This window comes from Macrotis lagotis, chromosome X (genome assembly GCF_037893015.1).
Source record: "Macrotis lagotis isolate mMagLag1 chromosome X, bilby.v1.9.chrom.fasta, whole genome shotgun sequence".
NCBI classification, from domain to species: domain Eukaryota; kingdom Metazoa; phylum Chordata; class Mammalia; order Peramelemorphia; family Peramelidae; genus Macrotis; species Macrotis lagotis.
The window spans coordinates 165123406-165136027 of NC_133666.1; the positions used below are offsets into that span (position 1 = coordinate 165123406).

Sequence of the window (12622 nt, forward strand, 5' to 3'; positions counted from 1 at the left end):
AAAAAATGAAAGCATATTTAAAAAGATGTGTACAAGAGATCATGAGGAGGCTAAGTGCTTTGCCAGAGACTACCTAGAAATCAGAGATAGTTTTAAACCCAATTCAAGCATCCTGATCTCTATGGTTTTCCATTATCCATATACCTAACATATTACTATTCTATTAATATACCTGAAAGATGGAAGAAATAGTAAATACTTGAATGACAAAGTTAGGATTGAAAAGGATCTTGATGTGTACACAATAGATACACTGATATACTGTTGGTGGAGTTGTAAACTGGTCCAATCATTCTAGAGAGCAATTTGTAATTATGTGCCTAAATGGAAATAAGACTCTGCATATCTTTGACCTAGGAATACCACTACTGGGTCTGTATCTTAAAAAGATGAAAAGGAAATGAAAGAGAAGGGGGGAGGGGAGGGGAGGAAGGGAAGGGAGGGGAGGGGAGGAGAAGAGAGGAGAAGAGAAGAGAGAGGAGAGGAGGGGGAGGGGAAGGAAGAGGAGGGGAGGAGGGGGAGGGAGGGTAGAAGAGGAGGGGAAGATGGGGGGTGGGGAGGGGGGGAGGAGAGGAGGGGAAGGGAATAGGAAAAAAGGACCTATGTGTACAAATGTACTTATAGCTTATTTTTGTTTTATAATAAAGACTTGGAACTAAAAAAATACCCATTGGGGAATGGCTGAATAAACTGTGGTTTATATTTGTTATGGAACATTATACTCTAAGAAGTGATAAGCAGATCTATAGTTATATGAAAAAAAGACTCTAAACCATTATTAATTAAAGAAATGCAAATTAAAACAACCCTGAGACACAGTTATCACATTGGCTGATTTGACTAAAAAGGAAGGTGATCAGTGTTGGAGGGGATATAGGAAAACTAGGACACTAATGCATTGCTGGTGGAATTGTGACCTGATCTAACCATTCTGGAGAGCAATTTGGAATTAGATCCAAAGAACAATAAAACTGTACATACCCTTTAACCCAACAATATCAGTTCTATGTCTATAACCCAGAATTCATTAAAAAAGGAAAAAGACTGACATGTACAAAAATTTTTATTGCAACTCTTTTGGTAGTGTCAAAGAATTGAAAATTGAGGGGATGGGGGCAGCTAGGTGTCACAGCAGATAGAGTACTAGCCCTAGATTCAGGATAACCTGAGTTCAGATTCAGCCTCAAACATTTAATACATACTTAACCCCATTGCCCAGTAAAAAAAAACAAAACACAAAACCAGAAAATTGAGGGGATGCCCATCAATTGGAGAATGGCTACACAGATCATGGTATATGAATGAGATGAAAAACTATTGTTCTATAAGAAATTATAAGTAGGGATGGCTAGGTGGCACAGTGGATAGAGCACTGGCCCTGGAGTCAGGAGTTCAAATCCAGCCTCAGACACTTAATAGTTACCTAGCTGTGTGGCCTTGGGAAAGCCACTTAACCCCATTTGCCTTGAAAAATCCTAAAAAAATAAATTATAAGAAGTCAAACTTCAGAAAATCCTGAAAAAACTTGCATGAATTGATGCTAAGTGAAGTGTGCAGAACTAGGAGAACATTGTACACATAAACCGCAGCATTGTGTGAATGATCAACTGTGATGAACTTTCATATATAAGTTCATCACAGTTCAGTGATCAAGGACAATCTTGAGAGACCTGTTATGGAAAATACCATTCATATCCAGAGAAAAAACTATGGCATCTGAATGCAGACCAAGAATACTATTTTTTATTTTTTAAAACTTGTTTTATGTTTTTCTTCTTTTTTTTCTCATAGACTTTCCCCTTTAGTTGTGGTTCTTATTTCACAACATGACTAAGATGGAAACATGTTAAACATAATTGTACACATATAACCCAAATTATAGTAGTCACTGTCATGGGGAGAAGAAAGGGAAAAGAGTGTGAGAGAAAATGTGGAACTTAAAACTTTACAAAAAGAAGAATGCCAAAACATATCTTTGTAACTAATTGAAAAATGAAATAAAGCAACATTCAAAAATAAAAAGAAATATGAGAAGAATATTCAGAAAAATCTGAAATTTATATGAGATAAAGCAAAGTAGAGTAGAATCCAAGACAAAATTGTACAAAGTAACAATAATATTAAGGATTAATTGTGAAAAACTTAGCTTCTCTAATCAAAACAATGATTAAAGAAAATACCAGTAGACTTACAAGGAAAAATGCTATACATATCTAGAAAGAGAATTAATACATTCTGAGTGCAGGTTGAAGCCAAATTTTTTCACTATTTTTTCTTGCTTTTTTTGCAACGTATCTAGATATATGTTTTGCATGACTTTGCATGTATAACTTATTTCTTGCTTTCTCGATGGGTATAGGAGGAACTAAAGAAATTGAATGAATTTCAAACTCAAATTTTTTAATTGTTAAAATAAATAAATAAAATATTTTATTGAAAAATATTCTGACAGGCTAGAAAATGTTGCCCCAAATTAATTACATGAAATTTAAAAGAAAAAAAGAAGGTCTTAATATACTTTTGTGAAAGTTATATTAAAAGTACAAATTATTAGCAGCTTGTCAAAATGGAGATTTCTTCTTCTTTAAGTCCTATTCAGACCTTACATAGAGACCCTTACAGTGTTCCTATAGAGTTCTGACCATCTCTTTATACAAATGGAGGATATAAAAAATGTTATTTTTTTATTGTAGCTACAATAAATGATCTTGCACATAGCAGATGCTTAATAAATTCTCATTGAATTAAATGTTTTAAATAGTAAAAGTTTGCTGTCTCATTCTTTCTTCCCGTGAAAAAGTACTGATGTACTTTTGAACATTGCATATACTTTGATAAAAGAGATTTTACTACTTTCTATTTACATAATAAAATGTCAGAATTGGCAATGACTTTGCTCATATTATTAATCCTACTTCCTTCTCTGTAAAATGAATAATTCAACTGATTCCCAGAGAAGTGAAATGATTTGCCAAAGGTCACACAAGAAGTAAGTAGTTTTGAACCACTATCTTCTAACTCCTAGGCCAATTATTTTGTTACTGGGATATTCCTTTCCTGTCTCTCTTTATCTAATCAAAACTAAGACATCAGTAAATTAACCACTGAGACTATTCATGAAGTGTCTCAGTATAGAGAAAGGCTACTATACATGAAACTGAACTGAAATTGCAACATTTTCAGTTTGTCCTCGATAAGAATTCGTTAACTTTCTCAATTAGGTTTTTATCCCATTCTTCCAGAAAGATGGTCATTATATATTCTAAGGGGACAGAAAAATGAGCTCCTCTCTGATCCTGGCTTTAGATCATTTTCTGGGTGTTTTCCTTTCATATCTGAGGTCTTTTTTCCCAGTATGCCTATCTATGCATTTGCAATGGAAAGTAGAATCATTGAAATTAATCACTGATGGCTCCATTTTTCTCCCACCCCAGAGCAAATCCCTTTTCAAAGCTCTACAGCCAGGCAACATAGAGGACCAAGGGCTGTTGTTTAAACAGACAGAATCCAAGGAATCACTATGGTCCAATATGTTTCCTCTGTAGACATAGAAAAGCAGAGCTGATTATCATGTTTCATGCCCAATCTTCCTATTCTGGTTTTCCAAGAGACTTTTCATATGACAGGGCAATATGCTGATGATGTTTTCCCTAAATCAGCAGAGAGAAAAAAATGTAGCTTTGGATCTGTCATTCACTGGAAGTAACTGCAGTTCAAACAAAAACATTATTAATGATGTTCTCTGTTCTGTGTAACCATGGTACATAGGGCCTACTTTCATAGGTCTGCTTCCTAATGGGAAAAAACAGGCCTTTAATGGTAATATCAAACAGTAGCAAGTACTTCTCAGTCCTTTGTCAACCCATGGGGCATTTCCCAGCTCTTAATTGGGTCTGGAATCCTATGAAATATTGTATCATCCAAATAGTGAATGTATCTGCACTGCTGTTTCATCTCTGTGGGGACCAGAGGGCCCTAAAAGTTCTTACAGAGAGAAACAAAATTTATGAGACACCACCAAAAGTTAAACTTTCCTAAACCTCACTAGAACAGAAAAAGGACAGGAAAACTGGACTATCCAAGTGCACGCTGGGACAAGAAGCCACATGATAGGACAGAGTGAGGGATGAAATTTGTATTCTATCCTATGAAATTGATTGTTTCCCCTTTTCCCTCCCCCTATCCTTGAGATATAAAATTCTTAATTGTCATACAGGCAAGGGGAGTGGGCTGGACTATTGCTGCTTCCTTGGTTGTGAACTAAGAGCTTCCTCCCCTGAATTTCAACCTCCAGATATCAAAGGAAGATATAAGAATCAAAGAATACTGATGGATATTACCAGAGGTCAGTCTTCAGAGGTTAACTAAATATCTAAATAAGGAAGAGAAAAGGCACTGTTATCCAGAATAATCAGTTTTTAAGAATCTTGGCAGTTAGTAGTCAAGGAGATAAAGGCCATCTTTTCTCATAACACTGCCTTCTATTTTCTCCTTGCAGATTCAGTGAGATTGAAGTGGAATCTGAAAAATGTTCCTGGTCCCTTATTTCTTTCCATAACCTGACAAATTATATGGTTCTAAATTTTCCTGGTCATAGTCAAAGAGCTGGAAGAATACTCAGAAAGTAGTTTTACAAGATGGCCAGAAGTAGACAGTTTCAAGTAGAGAGAATTTAAATTTTTCTCCTCTTTTACTACTTCTCTATTTTCACTATATCCAGTAAATTTAATCATAAAGAATAGCATCCAAATACAAGATAGAATCTTTGGAACTGCAGATTTCATATTCTTGATATTTTGAGCAATATTTCACCTAATCCTCATTAAATTCCAAACCTAATCAACATAAATTTAAAATAATTCAACACCAAATTTGAATCTCACTGTACCCTCACTTTAACTCCTGCCTCCAAAATGGTGGGGGAGAAGTCTAGATTTTTGGACTGAGTGCCCTCTAATACCCAGCTGGGATGCCTGAGACTTTCAAGAAGATACGGAATTCATGCACCAGAGAGCAACTGAAGTGACTATTGAGCTGATGGTTCAAGGAGAATTTCACCTGCAGGACAATTCAGGTATCTTATTCCCTGAATGGATAATTAATACATTGACATGCTATTAACAAGTAGACCTATTACCTAGCTGTGTGGCCTTAGGCAAGCCACTTAACCTGGTTTGCCTTACAAAAACCTAAAAAAAAAAAAAACCAAGTAGACCTAAGAAAGACAGCCAATTTAGAATGCTGCCACTACTGTAGTGTCCTAAGTATAACAAATAAAGTATACAAGATGACACATAAAATATAGATTTGTAGTTTCACTTATATGTCACATCAACTCTTGTTCCCTGGATGTCTCCTCTCACTCTCATTCTAAAGCCTCATAGCTAATATTTTGAAAGTACAAACCTCTGTCCTTAGGCTCTCAGTGGATTCAAGCTCCAATGGTAGAATCTGTTAAGGCTTGTTTCTGAATATGTTAATATTCCTGAAAAAAAAAGTAGATTTCCTAGAGAATGGATAAATAAAAGATAAAGAATTTCAGAAAACATATTCTCACCAAAAAAATTGTACCTAATTGTCTTCATTGAAAGGGGGAATAAAAGGAGAATCCTAGAGGCAAAATGCCAGACAGAGAGAGGAGGAAAAAAGCTATACAAAAGGAGACTCAGCATCACAGAATGTTTAGAGTTGTAAGGAGTCTCAGTAACCATATGTTCCGATCTGTATCTGAACAAAATCTTCTCTATGATATAGTTGATAAGTTGTCACCTGTCAGAAACCCCAAGTCCTCCAGATATAGCATAACTCATTCTGGACATCTCTAACTCTTCAGGAGATTTTCATGACCTGATGCCTACATTTATTTTTTTTTTGGAAATTCCATACATTGCTCCTGATTTCTATCCTCTTGGGTCAAACAATACAAAGTTAGGTAGAGGTCCTGGAAAGCCCAGGAATGAACAACAGAACAGAGATTAAAAATAAGATATTATGATCCCTTTAAAAGATGAAGTCATACAAGGTGGTATATTTTTATGAGATACAAATTTGTCCCTTGAATGAATCAGAAAAGAAACAGTATGCTAGGATGAAGAATGATGCCATTCCTTTGAGTGATCTTTAAAAAGTCAGCTCAGTGGGTTTAGAAAAGAGATTCATATAGAAAATTACTTCCTAACAGAATGAGCAGAAGCATGGACCTGGACAAAAGGAAGCTAAAAGAAGCTACATAGTCTAGAGGAAGTAGAATCATGGAAAAGGAAAACTACTACAATGAAAAAATGAGTAAGGGTCAGATTGGGAGTAAAGCCTATCAGGACAGAAGCATTTTTATGCAATTTCCATACAAACTACAAAGCTATAATCCTAGTATTTCCTTTTCTATTCTTCAGGTCTTTCATGAGACACCCAATGCTTTTCTTCCAAGTTTGGGGGTGACAGGCATTGTTTATTTTTCTTTTCAACATTTACTTTGTCTTATAAAAAGTGGTAACCACTAGACATTGATAATCAGAGCATATTTGTGGGTAATATATATGAGAGGATGCACCAGGGAAAAGAATGTTTACAGAGAAAATTTTAATTCTGAGGTATATTGTTAGAAGTGCTATCTTTGACTGGGGACTCAAAACTAATAAAATGTAAAATCACATATGCTTTGATACAATTTTTCAGAGGAGCAGAGTCTCTATAGCAATAAACTCATCTGGAATAATGGATCAGTAATAGGGTAAAGGTCAAATGAGAGAGACTGATCAACTCTGATCATCAAACTCTCCCCTATAACACTGCCACACAAGACAGATTTTCAAATAATTGACATACTTATCATATCTTCTATAAGACTTTTCCAAACAGAGCATATCTTGTTCCTTTGATTGATACTTGTCGGACATGGATTCAAGGGCCCTAATCCTCCCCAAACCAATTCCTTCCTAAACTAACACCTAGAACTAATGAAAATACTACATATGTAGTCAAGACACAGTCTGGTGAGACTAGCATTTCCTCACTTCATGAAACTATATCTCTCTTACTGTAACCCAAAGTCACAAAAGGATTTTGTCTTGTTTCATTGTTTTTTTACCACATCATCTTGCTTATTGATGTTGAGGTTATAATCCACTAAAGTCTCAGCTCTTTGTTTTTAATGTGGTGAGTTGCCCTCCAACCATACCTATCCAATTCCATATTCATCAAATTGATTTTTGAACCCCATTGTAAGATGTTACATTTATGTTTATTTCAATTCAAATTCTTAGATTCAGTCATATGCTTTATTTTAGTACATTGGGATCTTTTTAAAACTTAGGTGAGAATTCTGGATAAAGAAACAAATTGAGTGAGGGTACTAGTATGAAGCAGCCACAAAATATGTAGCCTAATTTGTATATAAACCTATTCATACATCTTCTCAGTCTCCTTAATGAAGTAGTTACTATTATTTTCAAGAATGAATTATGGGTTTTAGAAATGGGGGAAATCATAGAAATCATCTTGTTTAATGCTTTCCCTTCTTTTTCACAGATGAGGAAATAATTCCAGAGAGGAGAGATGAGGTAAAATAAGTTACTGCAAATCCACTATTCCACAATAAGATGTTATTTATTAGAGCAATCCTTGGCTTTAAGAACTGTTTTTCCCTTGTCTGGCACATAGTCAGCATTTTATGAATATTTGTTGTTGTTAAACTTTTAGTTACTTGAGCAACAACTCATTGTAAGGAAAAAGCAATGATTCTCTCATAATCAGGTCCTCTTTAGCTCAGATCTAAATTAAACTTCTGCTACTATGATTCCCCTGCCTTGATTGCTCTCCATTTCTCTTTCATTCAACCCTGCCTATAACACTGCCACTTTACACAGTTGTAACTTCTTGCCTTAAAACCTTTCCATGATAACAACATGAGAAAGAAGAGCAGTTAAGTCAGGAATATAACTGGATTTTTCTGATTGATTCCATTTTACTTGACTCTTCTTTTCTGACTAAATTTTGCCCTGAGATCACCAGTGCCCAAAATGCAAATTGGCAAAACAAATAATGTGGATGAAGGTTAAGTCCCAAAAGTAAATAATGCACAAAGTCAAAAATGCATTTGAATTTTCATCTGGAGGATTCTAAGTAAAGGTTTTCATTAGTCTGAAGTCTGTTTTGAGCTTTGAACCTAGCTAAAACATCTACATTTTGCCCTGTATGTGAATGGGCCATGTCATTACTTGCTACAGATGCCACATTTAATATAGCACTGGTTTCAGAGCTGTAATTGCAAATGACTCTGTTTCAGTTTAGGTATTTGGGAAAATAAACAATAGAATCAAACTTGTGGTGGCTCACAGCATCAAAATACAGAAACTGTGGTAATTCATCAGGGAACTGACAGCAGCTGCATCCTCAGTGATTGTTCCACAAGTCACAGATTACTTCACAAAAACACGGGAGCTTGATGAAAGAGCTCTCTTCAGTTCACTGGAAACTAGACAGACATAGATGACACGAGAAAAAGTCAGGATATAATGTGGGTCACCAGGTCAATGACTAAGGGTCTTCTGAATGACCCAAAGAACTCAGTTTCTCCCTTGGTCTTTCTGAGCATGAGACTAATGCTATGATAATCTGTGATATGAAACCATGCAGAAATATGACAGAAAAGGGTACTTATAGAAGAATTACTAGCCATTTCTATCACTTTCACCCAAGAAAAATGAGGTATTTCTCAGCTTTGAGAGGGTAGATTTTCAGACTTGTTTTTTTATTCTTCTCTTACCCCAATCACAGAGGCAGTCAGACATTTGTAGTGTAAGGTTATTTTAGTCAATCGACCAACAACCAATAAACATTTATTAAGTGACTTTGTACATAACAACTATATTAAGCAATGGACAAAGACAAAATTAAAAGTCTCTATCCTCAAAAAGCCTTTATTGTACTGTAGTGACAACATGAACATAAACATATTCAAAACAAATGCAAGGTAATTTTTGAGGGGGTGGTTTTAGCAACTAGTAGAATCAAAAATATTCTTAAGTGAAATGTGTCAGGAGACCTGAATTTTGAAGTAATCTGAGGATTCTAAGAGGAAGAGATGAGAAGAAAGTACATTTCAGACATGATGGTGGAGGAGAAGCAGGGGTTGGGAGACAAGCTATTCCAAAGAACAAAAATGGAAGATGGAATGTATGTTTGAGGAATAAGAAGGCCATTTGGTTGTATAGATGAATATGTTAAAGACTCACATACAATAAGCCTGGAAAAGTAGAATAGAGATAGGATATGAAGAACTTTAAAATTGCATCAGAAAATTTTGCATTTAACCTTAGAGATAAAAGGGAACCACTAGATCTATCCATCTATTTATTTCTATCAATCTATCAATCAACTGCCTATATTTGAGCAGAAGAGTCTTTTAGGTATTTGGGAAAATAAACATTTCTGTATTTTAGGAATTTTAATTTGGCAGCTATGTGGAGGATAGATTAGAGAGGGGAGATCCTTAAGGTTAAGGAGGCTGTTAAGATGTTGTTATAATAGTTCAGGTGACTGGAGATGAAGGGATAAATGAAATGTGGTGACTGTGTAAAAGGATAAAAAGAATAGACATGAGTGATAATGGAGTTAGAATAAATAATTGGGTATTTGAAGAAGAATGAAGAGTTAAGGATGACTCCAAAGGACTGTGATACCAATTCCTTCCTAAACTAATACCTAGAAGTAATGAAAATAAAAGGGCAATGATACTACCCTAAATGAAATAGTGGGTAAATTTGTGGGAAAGATAATAAGTTCCATTTGGATATGTGGAGGATGAAATGTCTCTCACATAATAAAGTTTGAAATGTCCGATAGACAGGTAGTGTTACAAAACTGAAGAGTATCTGAGATACTAGGACAAAATATATAAAACTGATTGCCATCTGCCCAGAAATTATAATTGTAGTTAGAGAAACTATAAGGCAAGAAATAGGATGAAAGAAGAAACATCTGAGATACAGAACAAAATATTTAAATCAGATTGTCATCTACCCAGAAATTATTAATTGAAGCTAAAAACTGTGAGGCAATAGGAAGAAAAAAGTAAGGCAAAATATCATTGAAAATACCACCATGGAGACTAAAGAATGGTCAGTTGGGTAGGAAGAGAAACAAAAGAGAACAGTATCATGAAAACATGGGAGACAATATCGAAGAGGTGGTGGTATTCAAAGTACTTCAGAGAAGCCAAAAAGATTTAGGTTGAGAAAATACTATTGGATCTAACATTTAAGAAATCATTGGTAAGTGTAGAGAAAGAAAAACTAAGAAATGTGTGAGTTAAGGTCTTATTTTGGTAGGACAGGAGAGGGATGGGAGGTTTAAGAACAGAAGAGTTTTTCCACAGTGTGGAAATCTCAGCACATAAACAATATATGTAAACAAATTATAGGAACACAGTTTAACTCCCAAGATCAGCAGAATTCAATCCAGCAATCTAGTTTTTACATTTCTAATCTGCATTTCCCCAAAGCTGTACAATTCATTTCTATCCTTATTCAAATACTATACCTAACACATTTGTAAAATAGATTTGTCTTTACAATCCATTTCTCTCTCAAATAACTTTTTCATTCCCCCTCTCTCTAAGACTCCAGAGCCTCTCTTCTATAAAAAAAAAAAAACACTTTGCTAAATAGTTCTCTTTCCTTATACCCAATTATCTGGATTACATTTCATTAGCAGCTGCTCTTGACTCTCTAAATTCTCATTTCTCAGTTCCCCCACTTTTCCCTTGTAGTTTCTCAAATAATTTCTTGATGTCATTTAAATAATGTCCACTTCATCCCACCGGGATTACTCATTAGCTTACCTTCCTTTTCCAGTCATTACAACTTCTTCACACTTCCTTTCTATTAACTTCCTGTCTATTAAACAAAGTAGATTGAGTGCTAGACCTTGAGTCAAAAGACTAGACCTCCAGCCCTGCCTTGGACACTTACCAGCTGTGTGATCCTGTGCAAGTCACTTAACTATCTGCCTCAGTTGCTTCACCTATAAAATGAGGGCAATAATAAGACCTCTCATGATTCCTGTAAGGATTAAATTTATAAAGTACTTTTTAAATATTAAAAGTGCTTTATAAATGCTAATTATAAAGAAATTAGCATATCATTTCCATTGAAGTGCAGAAATAATGTTGCATCTATACTCCAACAGAGTTCAAAATTTCTCAGTCATACTTGATCTTTTGACTCTTAAAATAATATGATCAAATTCCAAACATATTAAGCAAATTTGAAATACACTGAAAGTAACACTGCCATGTCTATTTGCTATGAAAACTATTCATTGGCTTCTCAAAGATCATTTACTGTAAAGAAATGAATCAGTTAATGATCACCCAAGATAGTATATGGCTGAACCCTGTGAAATAAAAATACATTACATAGCTATCTGAAAAAGGGAATATTCTCCTTTAATTTCTTTGAATTAGTCCTGAATCTGGTTCACTAAAAATAATGGTGGCACAGTGGATAGAGAGTTAGGTCTAGAGTCAGGATCTTAGTTCAAATCCAGACTCAGATACTTACTGGCTATATGACTGAGAAAGTCACTTAACTTCTGCATTCCTCATTTTCTCAACTCTAAAATAGGCATAAGAATAGTGCCTATCTAGGGGCGTCTAGGTGGCGCAGTGGATAGAGCACCAGCCCTGGAGTCAGGAGTACCTGGGTTCAAATCCAGCCTCAGACACTTAATAATTACCTAGCTGTGTGGCCTTGGGCAAGCCACTTAACCCCATTTACCTTGAAAAAAACCTTAAAAAAATAGTGCCTATCTCTCTCAGGGTTATTGACAATCAAAGGAGAGAGAATATTTGTAAAAGTCTGTTAGCATAATGTCTGGTATACAGTAGGTGCTATGTAAATGCTTAGTCCTTTCTCTTATTTAGAGATAATTGACATAGTGCTTTTGATATATTCTTGTTTTTGATATTTTCTCTTTTTTACATTAAATTATGATTTTAAATATATACTTGGGGGGGGGGCATTTTGTAGTTCAAAGGCCTTAGACTTCAGAAGATTGCAAGACCTCAGGAATGCTGCCAACCTACAAGAGTAGATACTGCCTCCAGAACTCAAGGGTAGATATTCGATTAGATCCTAAGGAAAGAAAAGAAAAAAGTTAATAAATTTCAAACAAATAGATGTTCTTTCAAGAGCCTCTTTTTTTTAATAAAATGGTTTTTATTAAGATATCTTAACAAAATGGTACACCTCTCTCTTGGTGGGAAAGAGGGGTGGAGAAACAAAATGGTACACCTCTCACATGGTGGGAAAGAGGGGTGGGGAAACTCCAAAATACAAGCTCTTTTATGCAGTTTGAAAGACTTTGTTCCTGTCCCTTCATGCCACCCATAGGCTGGGGTCACAAATCTAATTGATACATTTGTTCCTATACATTTCCCCACCCTGCTCATTATACTAATGAGTAAAAACAGATATCCTGAACATGAGCAAAAGAGGTCAAGACTAGGTAAAGTTAAAAGCAGGTGAGGCAAAAAAAAAAAAAGCAGGTGGGGCAATCTAATCACTTTTTGATCAGATTTGAGGTCACCTGCCCATAAGGCAACAATTAAAAGCATCTTTTA

At 35.2% G+C, this 12622-nt stretch overlaps 1 long non-coding RNA gene across 1 annotated transcript; it reads left to right on the forward strand.

Annotated features, from left to right (window-relative positions):
• Nucleotides 1-3973: 3973 nt before the first annotated feature.
• LOC141502779 (uncharacterized) lies at nucleotides 3974-12133 on the forward strand. Its single transcript, XR_012472650.1, has 4 exons — nucleotides 3974-4345; nucleotides 4929-5074; nucleotides 7528-7559; nucleotides 12030-12133. It is a non-coding gene; the product is annotated as an uncharacterized LOC141502779 (long non-coding RNA).
• The last annotated feature ends 489 nt before the right edge of the window (nucleotides 12134-12622 follow it).